Source organism: Clupea harengus, chromosome 19 (genome assembly GCF_900700415.2).
Source record: "Clupea harengus chromosome 19, Ch_v2.0.2, whole genome shotgun sequence".
Taxonomy (NCBI): domain Eukaryota; kingdom Metazoa; phylum Chordata; class Actinopteri; order Clupeiformes; family Clupeidae; genus Clupea; species Clupea harengus.
In genome coordinates this window covers 26,603,422-26,617,704 of record NC_045170.1, presented here as the reverse complement: position 1 = coordinate 26,617,704, position 14,283 = coordinate 26,603,422, and the positions used below count along the sequence as shown (strand labels likewise).

Sequence of the window (14,283 nt, the reverse complement as noted above, 5' to 3'; positions counted from 1 at the left end):
TGTTTATACGAGTATTGTTGAAATAGTCCTCCACACTGCTGCTTGAATAGTCGTAGTAAATTGCTACACCATCTGCACGATCAAAAAGATAAATATTAACAGCATCTCTTGGAATCCAGGGACGCTTGGTGATACTTGCAGCACTGGGAGTCGTGTTTGAATGGCGTTGCTTGCTGTCCAATTCCAAACGCGCCGTCTTTTTGTGATTTGCGGCAATCCCTTATATTATCCAATCATTGAAAGAAGTAGGCGGTTCCCACGCAAATGTGTTGGCAAGGGAGACGTAAGCGGTCCATTCATTTTCAGTATACCCGATACATTGGTAACTCGCCTTGAAGTGCCTTACGCGTTTAGTTTCAGAATTACAAGACCGTAGGAAACGGATAAGGGTCTGCAAAATACGAAAAGGACACTTCCCAATTCACAATCTCTTGGTAAGAAATATGAGTTGTTTTCGTCTGGATTCAAGTGATTTTGTTATTGTAAAAATGAACTCAAACCAAATTGCGCATTTTAATGCGCAAGGCTGCAGCACATTTAAAAGCAGAAATCGTTAAGATAATAACAGTTGTCAAAATAAGCAATGCATAGAAGTGCCGAGTGCTGCAGTGCTGAGAACTCACTTTTTGGTTATTTAGTTTGTTTTCCCTTTGCGTTCAGGTAGGTCTGGTCTTTACGCATTTATGAATACCTCGCCGTTGCTGTCATAACGGCAGCAGGTGTAGGAAGTGCTCATTTGACTTTGAGAATTTCGCTCGAATCCTGTGCATTAAGATTCTCCAGGCTTCAACGCACTTAATATTATCAAGTCTTTACACAAACCAGTTTGGATTGAATAAGGTAGTTGACAAAAATACTGCGTAAGGGGAAATCACAATGAAGTCTGCTACATGAGAAAAGGGACACATGTTGTATCTCCTTTTTGAGCTCTTTTCATTTAATGTACGCAGTGGAAATATTTTTTCCCGTTGATCGCTTTGCTTCACCATACAATTGACATTTAATGTGAGTGGCATTTATGTCATGTTTTAGTTATGACATGTAAGAGGGATAAGTGAATGATGGTGTGTCCTGGATTGTCTTCTTCAGTGCATCCATCTACAAGTTTGAGCTCACCCAATAGGTCCTCAGTTTACGGCCATGAATATGTGCAGGGCACGTCAATGTGCACAGTGTTTGTGTTATGTGTTATGGAAGAACATTAGTCAAAAAGGCTTACAGTAGACGTGCGTCTTTACTTACTAAACTGATTGCAGTTATTTGTGCTTGGGTTGTACCTATGTCTAATATAGTTGTTTTTTGGGAGCATTTGTGTGTGTGTGTGTGTGTGTGTTTGTGTGTGTGTGTGAGAGAGAGAGAGAGAGCGAGAGAGTGAGTGTGTTTTCTTAAATCTTCAGTTATATAGTTCAGATTCTTCTGTAGGAATGTACTTGTGATTTATTCTTAGCTTTCTGATTGACTATACATTTTTTGGAGGAAGGCTCGGCGGACAGCCGTTGCCACCCACTGTGCAGAATGCCACGTTGCCAGGTGTCTGTCACCATGGTTCTGCCTGGTCTCTGTGTCATGACCTGGCACTACTCAGTGTTCAGTATTCACAATTTGATGAATGATATATAGCATAACATGGGTGGCAATGTATGGGTAACACAATATCTTTCAGTCAAGACAATAGAAAACAATAGGCTACGGGTTTGATATAATTACAGTGATTGTGAAATAACCAAATTCTCACTGATCTCATGTTTCAAAAAAATCTAACTTGACTGATTTGAAAGCTGTGCTAACTGGCTGCCTGGTAACTGCATAGCAGTATTTCCTGGTCCTGGATCTGTGGTGCTTTGAACTGGAAGAAAAGGCCGCCTACAGAATATGATCGGTCAGCCATGATGTCATCACCCTTGCTGTGTGTAATAGCACATGTGATCATCCCACTGCACAGGACTGTAGCTGTCTGTTGCCCTCTCTGGAATATTCTATTGATTATTCTGTCTCTTCATGGTTCAATGCATGTTTAACAGAGAATAGGGACCAGTGATGGACCACAGTTATGCCCTGAATAGCTACCATGAATCCTCCCCGCCAAACCAAAAACACTATTTAATTGGGCCTCTCTGTGTATTCATTTTGTCTTTACATAACTGAGCTTTCCTAGGGAAATAAATGGAAGCTTTATGATCTTATCATTCAGATGAACACACACACACAGACCCAGAGAGAGAGAGAGAGAGGGAGAGAGAGAGAGAGAGGGCAATTTGTGATAATATCAGATAAGGAGTTTCCTCAATGAACCAATCAAACAAACTCTTGCATGAATGGATACCCAAGTAATAGTTAGTGGAGTGTTTAAAGCATGTCATTGTGCTAATGCTTTTTTCTTATCATTCCTCAGAGAGAGTTTATCTTCTATGTTTCTTTTGGCATACTTAGCTACTAAATCTTTTAACTCCTATGGGCCTGTAGTACGCCTGTCAACCTGGTCCCTTTACTTCAGTTACTAGCTGTGCATATCCCTTTATTAATTACTTTCTCAATTGAACTTGTTAACTCAATAAATGAAACTCTTTGATCACCCTTCAATGTCAGTTGTCAAATCAGCCGCTACAATGGACTTTGTCTAACAATATCAGTAAACCATTTTCAGCCCTGTATTTGACCCTTTATTAATTTGTGTATGCCTGGCTCTCGTGCTGAAAGGACATGTTGAAGTTGTGTTGTATGTTTTTCCTCAGCATGTGTGCATTAAGCATGTGTGCATTAAGCATGGGTATTACCCCCCTCTGTGTTAGCCCGCCATGCTTTGAAAAAGAATGAGATCTGACCATCGTCATGATTGGAAGGGGGGTTGCCGACGAACGCTGTCAAATAGATTTGGCAGCTAAGAGTCTTCTCTGTGAGCCTGAGGCAGTAGAGACATATTGTTCCGTGCTCTCCCCCCATGTGCCGTTCAACACGCCTCAGAGTGAGGAGCAAAAACGCTCACACAGACACCTCAGGGACACAATGGCTTCTGGGGGGAGGAGAGGGAAATGATTGTGTCAGAGTAAAGATCAAGGTTTAAAATAAACACTTGAATTGGCTAAAACACCTGGACATCCATCTCTGAAACAAGCACTCTCTCAAAACGTTTTTCTTTGTCAACAGTACCTTTTGACTCATTTGAAGCTACTGTTTGAGCTCAGATAATACATTGACATAAATACATAGTGTCTTCATAAATGGGTTTCAACTTGCTTCTATCTGTAATGAGGTCACCGAAAATAACATGAATCGTTGGCTCAGGGGTTGGGCTTTATGGATCTGGTCATTTCTTCTCTGTGCACAGTCATTCTCTGACGCCTAATCAAGAATACAAGACACTCGCAGACAGTCTCAAGTAAGGTGAAAACTGTTCAGCACTGAATATTACTTCTTTGGTCAATATTTTCTTTTTTTTATCTTTTCCTAGTCAGCTGGGTCCACTGCAGACCATGAGTTTGTGGTGCATTGCTCAATAGTTGCCAGTTATTGAGAGGTAAATCACTTCAGGGCAAAAGCACAGCTGCTTAATAAACAGCATTGTGTCTATCCCTGTCCAACCCATGGGACTTTACCTTGCGTGCTCAGATGCTTCCCACGAGGGCTCAGAGATGGGGTGTGTTTGTGTGTATACTGGATATGTTGGTTGGATGAGTGTTTGAATCTACATTCTTCGGTTAAGACCATCTGAGACAGAGTGCTCTCTCCCTCAGATAATCAAAAGGCTTCTCACTATCGAGGCTGTTGTAGACTTGTTTTCTCCATTTCTCTAAAGTGCACATTTGTACGCAATCACTGCTGTGCGTTTGGGGTGGAGCTGAGGATAGTGTGTGTGTGTGTGTGTGTGCCCAGGCCATGTTAGACAGGACTATTACATACAGGTGTTTTGAGTCTCTCTCATGAGATCCAGACTGTGTGTATGTGTGTGTGTGTGTGTGTGTGTGTGTGTGTGTGTGTGTGTGTGCCCAGGCCATGTTAGACAGGACTATTACATAAATGTGTTTTGAGTCTCTCTCATGAGATCCAGACTGTGCCCAGGCCATGTTAGACAGGACTATAACATAAAGGTGTTTTGAGTCTCTCTCATGAGATCCAGACTGTGTGTGTTTGTGTGTGTGTATGTGTGTGTGTGTGTGTTTGTGTGTGTGTGTGCCCAGGCCATGTTAGACAGGACTATTACATAAAGGTGTTTTGAGTCTCTCTCATGAGATCCAGACTGTGCCCAGGCCATGTCTGCAGTAGGATGTGGGATGTGTGTGTTCTCTCTGAAGTGGGATGTGTGTGTGTGTGTGTTCTCTCTGCAGTGGGATGTGTGTGTGTGTGTGTTCTCTCTGCAGTGGGATGTGTGTGTGTGTGTGTTCTCTCTGCAGTGTGATGTGTGTGTTCTCACTGCAGTGGGATGTGTGTGTGTGTGTGTTCTCTCTGCAGTGTGATGTGTGTGTTCTCACTGCAGTGGGATGTGTGTGTGTGTGTGTTCTCTCTGCAGTGGGATGTGTGTGTGTGTGTTCTCTCTGCAGTGGGATGTGTGTGTTCTCTCTGCAGTGGGATGTGTGTGTTCTCTCTGCAGTGGGATGTGTGTGTGTGTTCTCTCTGCAGTAGGATGTGTGTGTTCTCTCTGCAGTGGGGTGTGTGTGTGTTCTCTCTGCAGTGGGATGTGTGTGTGTGTGTGTGTGTGTTCTCTCTGCAGTGGGATGTGTGTGTGTGTGTTCTCTCTGCAGTGGGATGTGTGTGTTCTCTCTGCAGTGGGATGTGTGTGTGTGTGTGTTCTCTCTGCAGTGGGATGTGTGTGTTCTCTCTGCAGTGGGATGTGTGTGTGTGTGTTCTCTCTGTAGTGGGATGTGTGTGTTCTCTCTGCAGTGGGATGTGTGTGTGTGTGTGTGTTCTCTCTGTAGTGGGATGTGTGTGTTCTCTCTGCAGTGGGATGTGTGTGTGTATGTGTTCTCTCTGCAGTGGGATGTGTGTGTTCTCTCTGCAGTGGGGTGTGTGTGTTCTCTCTGCAGTGGGATGTGTGTGTGTGTGTGTTCTCTCTGCAGTGGGATGTGTGTGTTCTCTCTGAAGTGGGATGTGTGTGTGTGTGTGTGTGTGTGTGTGTGTTCTCTCTGCAGTGGGATGTGTGTGTGTGTGTGTTCTCTCTGCAGTGGGGTGTGTGTGTGTGTGTTCTCTCTGCAGTGTGATGTGTGTGTTCTCTCTGCAGTGGGATGTGTGTGTGTGTGTGTTCTCTCTGCAGTGGGATGTGTGTGTTCTTCCAGTCCCAGCTGCACAAGGGCTGTGCCCATCGCTATAGAAACAGCTTTGGCTCGGTTCAAAGACTCTAATTTAAAATAATGTGCCGGGACCGAGTGAACACCTGAGGGGAGAAGAGCGAGACGATCTGTGTAGTGTGTGTGTATGTGTGTGTATGTGTGTGTATGTGTGTGTATATGTGTATGTGTGTGTTTGTGTGTGTTTGTGTGTGTATGTGTGTGTATTCAATTCAATTCAATTTTATTTATATAGCGCCATAACAATACAATTGTCTCTAGGCGCTTTACAGAGCCCAGAGCCTGAACCCCCTTAGTTCAAGCACATTGGCAACACGGGCAAGAAAAAACTCCCTGTTAGTCAGGAAGGAACCTTAAGCAGAACCAAGGCACATAAGGGGGGACCCATCTGCTTGAGGTCGGCCGGGTGGAGATAGGAAGGGGGGATGGGGGAGGGTTGTGTGGCAGAAGGGGATGGGAAACAACAGGTGTTGTACATATCCTGCATTTGGTAGGTGTACATAATATATATACAGACATCCGGTGGTAAATACATGATACAAACAAGACCAGTTTAGTGGGTATACACTGTGCTCAAAGGTTTACTGTTACAGGGGTAAGGGGAGTGTGTGTGTATATGTGTGTATGTGTGTGTATAGTGTGTGTTTGTGTGTGTGTGTGTGTTTGTGTGTGTGTGTGTGTATGTGTGTGTGTAGTGCGTGTTTGTGTGTGTGTGTGTGTGTGTGTGTGTGTGTGTGTGTGTATGTGTGTGTTTGTGTGTGCAGGATTCAGGTTGTTGATTGTAGCAAGGTGACCTGTAGATCCGTGCATCTCACTAACAGCACGATGATGCTGCTCTGCTTGCATGACTCATGGCTGGTGAATATTATGACTCATTTATGGTTGGCGACACTTATTTTGTGAAGAAGAGATATATACTGTATGCCACCAACTGACTTGGCTGCACATTATGGAGGGAGGTAATAGATTAGATTATCGCAGATAACAAAGTAAGTTTTGTTTTGAGTGGCATATAGTGACCTAATTACTAATTACTAGGAGTTTGCCATGAGAATATGATAGGGTAAATGAACCCATTAAGCCTTCTTGAATCAGATATTTTACCTAAATAAAATATTTGTATGTATATGTAAACATATATAATGAGCAATGATCCCCTTTCTGTTTACCATCACAATGGTACTGTGTGTGATAATTCAGCTATACCAGAATACTACCCTCTGAGCAGTTTACCTCCCATCCTACCACCTTTGTCCAATTTAAAAAAGTCTCAAGAACTCTTGAGTAACTGCAGATGTGTTCATTGGTCATTTGATTTCATGTTTCAAGTAGATCTCAAATGAACAAGCCTTTAGCCCCTCCTATTCCAACATTTAGCTCTACTGCATCATTGGAAACCCCTGGACCCGAGCCCCTACCTTTAATCTGTCCATTTCAGATTTTTGAAACAATTGGGCTATTTGCCTGCTATTTACGTTGAAAAAAAATCAGAAGTACAGGAAGGATCAGGCAAATATCCATGGTAAAAGCCAAGCCAAGTTGGTCAGAGAACACAGAAGAAAAAGTAGTTTAGAGAATTCCAAATGCTAAAGTTTAATTCAAGAATAGGCAAAGGTCAGAAAACAAGACCCTTAACAAGAACAAGCATAAGAGTAAAGGTGAAAATGGCTAGAATAGCGTTATCCAACCGCTGGATGAAATGAAAAATCTCTTAAAACAATGTTTCCTGTCGTTTTTCTGTCAGTCAAGCACAGCCAATGAAACTTAGTGACTGTAACCAATTGCAGTGAACCTTTGTAAGTCTCTGAACAATTCCTCTCAGGAATGAATTAGAAGAAAAGATGCAGAAAAGCCCAGAGGTTACTGTGTCTCACTCAACGAAGCCTGAACACCTCCCTCTCTTGAGAAAAGAAATGCATTTAAAATGAATGGTTATCACCCAGAATGGGACAGCTGCATTTTAACCTTCTTCAGTCACTTCTTCAGTTTTAACCTTCTTCTTCAGCGCTCTGTTTTGGGTGACTGTACCAGTCTATGACTGCCTTATTTAGTAGTATAGGGTGCATGCCTATGTTAATTGAAGAAATCAATTATACACAACAGTAAGTTCAAGTGGGATTCATCAATAGGAACACGTGGCAGAGGGGGTGGGGAGTGTGGTTCATGTAATAACTCCTGACTCCATCTCATGTCCTCTTTCCTCATCGGTCTCATGTCCTCTTGTCTCATCTGTCTCATGTCCACCACTCTCCTCTTGTCTCTCATGTCCACCACTCTCCTCTTGTCTCCTCTTGTCTCTCATGTCCACCACTCTCCTCTTGTCTCTCATGTCCACCACTCTCCTCTTGTCTCTCATGTCCACCACTCTCCTCTTGTCTCTCATGTCCACCACTCTCCTCTTGTCTCTCATGTCCACCACTCTCCTCTTGTGTCTCATGTCCACCACTCTCCTCTTGTCTCTCATGTCCACCACTCTCCTCTTGTCTCTCATGTCCACCACTCTCCTCTTGTCTCCTCTTGTCTCTCTTGTCCACCACTCTCCTCTTGTCTCTCATCTGTCTCATGTCCACCACTCTCCTCTTGTCTCTCATGTCCACCACTCTCCTCTTGTGTCTCATGTCCACCACTCTCCTCTTGTGTCTCATGTCCACCACTCTCCTCTTGTCTCTCATGTCCACCACTCTCCTCTTGTCTCCTCTTGTCTCTCATGTCCACCACTCTCCTCTTGTCTCCTCTTGTGTCTCATGTCCACCACTCTCCTCTTGTGTCTCATGTCCACCACTCTCCTCTTGTCTCTCATGTCCACCACTCTCCTCTTGTCTCCTCTTGTCTCTCATGTCCACCACTCTCCTCTTGTCTCTCATGTCCACCACTCTCCTCTTGTCTCTCATGTCCACCACTCTCCTCTTGTCTCTCATGTCCACCACTCTCCTCTTGTCTCTCATGTCCACCACTCTCCTCTTGTCTCCTCATGTCTCTCATGTCCACCACTCTCCTCTTGTCTCCTCTTGTCTCTCATGTCCACCACTCTTCTCTTGTCTCCTCTTGTGTCTCATGTCCACCACTCTCCTCTTGTCTCTCATGTCCACCACTCTCCTCTTGTCTCCTCTTGTCTCTCATGTCCACCACTCTCCTCTTGTCTCTCATGTCCACCACTCTCCTCTTGTCTCCTCTTGTCTCTCATGTCCACCACTCTCCTCTTGTCTCCTCTTGTCTCCTCTTGTCTCTCATGTCCACCACTCTCCTCTTGTCTCCTCTTGTCTCTCATGTCCACCACTCTCCTCTTGTGTCTCATGTCCACCACTCTCCTCTTGTGTCTCATGTCCACCACTCTCCTCTTGTCTCCTCTTGTCTCTCATGTCCACCACTCTCCTCTTGTCTCCTCTTGTCTCTCATGTCCACCACTCTCCTCTTGTCTCCTCTTGTGTCTCATGTCCACCACTCTCCTCTTGTCTCCTCATGTCCAGCACTCTCCTCTTGTCTCCTCTTGTCTCTCATGTCCACCACTCTCCTCTTGTCTCGTCTTGTCTCTCAACTACAGTTTCATATCTGCTGATTTTTCCTCTGTCCCCTTCTTGCTCCTGTCCCGTCCTATATCAAATTCTCGCTCTTTTCCCTTCTCATGCCTCCTATACTTCCCTCCCTCCCTCCCGTTCTCTTCATGCCCCCCCCCCAGCCTGAACATAGACAGTAGGCCCAAAATGATCAGGGCAGGTATGATAGATCAATGTACTAAACAATGGGGCATTTTGACAATCCTGCAGAGATAATGGGTCCTATTTTCCCATTTTTTTTGGTCCAAGTTTTTACTAGGTACAAAAAACGGTCTAGTATTAAGTTATTATAACAGGCAACCACAAAATGTCTGTTCAATGTAATCTTATGGGGAGAACTCTGAGTCAAAGTAAGCCGCATGTTTTCACCACTGACAGGCTCATAATATTATTAATAATAATAAGTGTTTAACTATAATACGTGTCTTCCAACATGGAAAGGATCCTTCAATAACGGTGTACCTCAGTAACTGTTGAAAATGACTGTTTCTACAGCTTCTTTAAGCAGGAAACTTACCCTGAACAGTTTCAGATATGGAGCCATCAGAAACATGGCGTACAAAACAATGCCAGTGGGAACATGGCGTACAAAACAATGCCAGTGGGAACATGGCATACAAAACAATGCCAGTGGGAACATGGCGTACAAAACAATGCCAGTGGGAACATGGCATACAAAACAATGCCAAGGGGGAACATGGGAACTTATTTTTCCTGCTGGCAGTTACACTGTCAGTTAGCATTTGACTAGCCTAACTGGGCTTTACAACTGCACTACTTAAACCACAAGGTTCAAAGTTTAACACACAGCTGTGTGTTAAGTTGAATGTGACTGCTGTGTAAAAAAAGATTGGGTGTAGGGTTAGGTTTACAGCTGTGTGTTAAGTTGAATGTGATTGCTCTGTAAAAAAAGATTGGGTGTAGGGTTAGGGTTAAGTTTACAGCTGTGTGTTAAGTTGAATGTGATTGCCGTGTAAAAAAAAGATTGGGTGGAGCTGATTCGCTGCTAAACTGGAACACCAACAAATGGAAGAATTTTTTTTTAAATAAAAAGTTTTACTTTTACCATTGCAGTGTTTCATAATCACAGTGTTTGATAATCACAATTAGGATTAGGATATTATATGAAGTTGAATCAAGATAGAATTATCAAAAATAACGTTGTAGCGAATGTGGTTTGGATTTTAATGTCAAATAAAATCAATCAATAAATCAATATTCACAATGGCACTTAAATAAGAAAGAATTCAAATACACACAAAAAAGTGAACTCTAGAGGCTGTTATGAGATTTCTTGAAGACACAACATCTGAGGTGAATCTAAACCCTAGCTGTAGGCCAGTTAAATCACAGGTGCCAATGACACAGCAGTGGAGCTTAAGATGCCACGGGACTCCTTCCTCAACATACCAGTTTAAACCCGTGTTAAACTCTAAAGTGCAGCTAGGCTAACAACAGGGCAATTTACCCAATGTGACATGTAGGACTGCACTCTATCTGGCGTGTATCTGTTATTGGTTTTACAAGGAATTATGGTTGGTAAAGCTTTAACACAGGAAATATTTAGCCACTTAAGGCCTTTTCACTCCTTGAACATGGGCTGATGTGATGCGCTCACACATACAGATATTCATACATGCCTTTGATACCATCCCTGGGTTTTGAACACTATTCTAATATGCCACTGTTGTCCAGCATAGAAAGGCCAGAGCGTTCTCTTCAGTCATGATTTTCTAGTTTTCTCAACATTTTTTCTGAATCTTTCCTTTTCCAGAACTAGAGAGGTTTCCACATAATTTGATGTTTGTTTCACACTTAGACATCCTTGACCTTAATTGTGAGAGCTGCAGAATTTTCAGCACTGCTACTGAGGAGTTTTTTTGCGAGCTCTTTAAATAGGTCACCTGACACAAACTCCCAGTAGTGAGGGGCACACATCATTGTGAGTCTGTTAGAGAAAGCTTTTCCTTTTTCTAGACTAGTCTACCTCAGGATTCCATTCCATCCCTTCAATGTGCTGTTATCTAACCCAAGTTAGGGATGTCCATCTCATTGGAATGGCCCTAATTAGTTTATAGTTCATTTGCTTTGAGTTGAAATGTTTGACTGCTATTGACAGAACCCATAGACCAGACCTGGGCCGTATGACTAGGTCAAAGATTTCCCTAGCAGTCCTTTCAGAGTGAATGTGTATTTTACTCAACAGGCTAGTTTCCAGTGGAGTAACCAATACTGATTCTTGACTTAAGAACATGGTCCTTCTAATCAGACATCTTTTTTTGCAGGGACTGTTGACTGCAGTAATTAAGCTACCAAACTTGAATGGATATTTAGGCAAATGAGCATTTCCAAAGGCCAAGGCCAGTCATTCACTGGACCTTTATCTTCAATTTGATCAGCAACTTCAGCTGTAATAATTATGGTGATTGATAGAGTAGGCGTATCATAAAATACCATAAAGAATTATACATTTGAAGTACCTTGCGCTAATGCTGACTTCCAATAAAATTAAAACACAATTAAACAATAGTTTGTGCGGTTACCTATTTCAGGTAATTAAGATGTTGGTTATTTGTTTATCAGCTTTTTTTCAAGCCAGTCAGATGGATATCTAATATTGATGTCTAATATATATAGCCACATAAAAAGGACATGATTAGTTATTAAACAGTACCCACAAAACACCAGACTCCGGAATGCTGACACAAAATGAGCAGACGAACAGCACTGGATGGGGAAGGGTTGGTGGAGTTTTGGGCAGACGATTCAACTCGCTCACATGAAATGATAATATGTTGGAGGAGACTTGATAGCTTGGGGTGCTTTAGCCTTGGTAAAAGAGGGGAATTTTTATGGAGTATAAGGAATCTTAAAAAGGAAGGCCATCACCCCATTCTGCAATGCCATGCTGTACCCTGTGGACGACACTAGATTGGTTTAGTCAATTTAAGTGTTCTGAACCTTACCTCCAAAAATTACAACTATACAGGATTCTTTGGGGAAAGTGAAGTAATAAGCACATAATTGTTATTTCAAGTCAATTCAAGAAATCATTATTTCTAACCTTGTCAATAACTTGTCAATAACTTGATTTTCTGTATTTACTGCTACTGTGTCAAACTTGATGGATAACTTGATTTTGATAACTTGAGAATAGAATACTACTGTGTAATATGAACTACTTACTAACCGAGAGTGAGGTCATGCTGGGAAACATCAAACTGAGGCTTTAACGTATCGACCGAGCGATAGCGAGGTTGATACGCCAAAGCCGTAGGTCAAGGTTAGTAAGTTGTTTATTATATGGCATTTTTCGCTACTTTCTTTTTGTAAAAGAAAATAAATGGTAATTGTAAATAGAAAACATGTCGTTTTGTTGAGCTCTCAAGTCTTCTCACGACACAATGTGTTTCAGGTGTTGCGTAGCAACCAATTACTTGCTAACTTCAAGTTACAATGATCAATAGAAAACGGACAACACGGCTCAGCTAAAATGGCTTTAATTTAAAGTAACAACACAAGTGATTCAAACTATAGTTTCTAGTCTTCATCATCACTTTCAATAACAAATTTTCGCTTCTGCTGAATTTCCTCATGGCTGTTGATGTTTTCATTTTCACTTTCGCTCATTTCGAAATTTTCCCTGTAGGAGTTAAATCTCTCAGTGGCCTGTGGCAGCAGGAAGTACAGGCCAATGGCAGGAGGCGGGACAAGGCAGTGGCCTGTGGCAGCAGGAAGTACAGGCCAATGGCAGGAGGCGGGACAAGGCAGTGAGCCGCTAATCAGCAACATCGACCATTGACATCCAATTCCACGAACGAATACTGAGCGAGAAGTGTTTAAATTAAATTATTAAATTAAACAGGATTAAATTAAAGTTCGTAGTTAAAATGTTATTTAGCTACAAGCTAATAAATGTTGTGGTAGACCTACCGTGTGTTGAATATGAAAGTTTCAGTACGTATAACGTTATAGTTTGATGAACGATTACAAGCTCCTTTTACAGTCAATTAGGCTATTGCTTTTACCATGGTAAAGATCATTTCAGCTTTATATTTATAATACAACAGTTCATCTGGCATAATTACATTTCGAGTATGTTAACTCCACTCCAATGTGCGTTATTTAAAGAAAAAAACTAAATTCTCGCTGCCGACTGTGCGTCGAAAACTTTATTTATTTTATGAAAAGCTAAATATTTGACACCACAATCAGATCTTTACCTCAGTGCTTACCATCTTTTCTGTGATTTTCTCCAGATTGTGATTTAGCCTATATTGTTACTGGACTGTGTGTGTAAAAGTGTGTCAATCAATAAGACTGACTCTACATATAAACAAAACCACAAATCACTTTTTATCATAAGAACATTTAATCAGGACGAAACAATAATAAAAACATAGTGCTTTATCAAAAAAACAACGTATTACACACACACGGCACACAAACATATGGCAGTTTTTATAAAGTAAACAAAGGTATATCAAAACAAGAAACATTGATGCACAGAAACGCATAACATTTTAAAATACAACTTAAGAATAACAGGCACTAAAGTTCTCCATCGAACATAGCATTTACGTGGAGGTGCTGTTGATCCACACAATTTTGGAGAAACACCTCCATGTCCTCTTGGTGTGTGAAAATGAACAAGAAGGGGTCTTTAGTCTCCAGGTCATGGGTCATCAGGTCATCTGTGGTTTTCAGCTTACGCAGTGCATCCTCTTTTTCCGCCTCTGTCATATGAATAATTGTGGGAAAGGAGACACGTCCCTGGAACCGCGTCATATGGCGCCTTGTCCACTCCACTGCAGTTGTCAGGTCTGACATGATGTTTGTGGTCTGGGTTAGGAAGGGAAAGATACAAAAAAAGGGGTTTAGTAGATTTGACATTATTCAAGGGAGCTCTCATATTACACCATACCCTGACAGGTTACCTTACCTCCACACTTGGTCTTTTACAAGGAGGGGGGGACTCCTCCACAGTCAGGGCCTCCATCGCTGCATCAAGGTAAAAATGAGTTTCATTGAACAATCACTATAAAACACTATGAAATTGTCTAACACAACCTTGCCATGCACATATGTCAAGTATGTTGTAGAACAGATCACAGTCTCTATAAAGTCATGAATTGTCCAGAGAAACATGTCCAAAAACTTAAGAAAGAAAATATTACCACACTGTCCTGCTGTGTTGGTTGTCTGTGGCCTCCTTTTTCTGCTTTTGCCAGATGACAGCCTTCAGCAGAGGTTTGACATAAGTAAATCTTATGGATGGCAACATATAGAAGGGTTCAAATGTCCAAGTTTTTCATAAAAGTTAAATACAGTTGGAAAAACCCTAGTTAATAGGAGTTACCTTGGTGGAAAGTTGTCCAGCAACATAACTGACCACCATCGCCTTGCAATGTTCATGTGCGACTAGTTTGTGGAAAAGCACACATTTTAAT

The 14,283-nt window shown here is 42.0% G+C and overlaps 1 protein-coding gene across 1 annotated transcript in view; it reads left to right on the top strand.

The window, feature by feature from the left end:
* The first annotated feature begins 274 nt into the window (after positions 1-274).
* hpcal4 (hippocalcin like 4) overlaps positions 275-14,283 on the top strand; it is a 31,420-nt gene continuing 17,411 nt past the window's right edge. The window contains exon 1 of the mRNA XM_031585797.2: positions 275-434. The gene's annotated coding sequence lies outside the window, so the exon portion shown is untranslated. The remainder of the gene's footprint in view (positions 435-14,283) is intronic.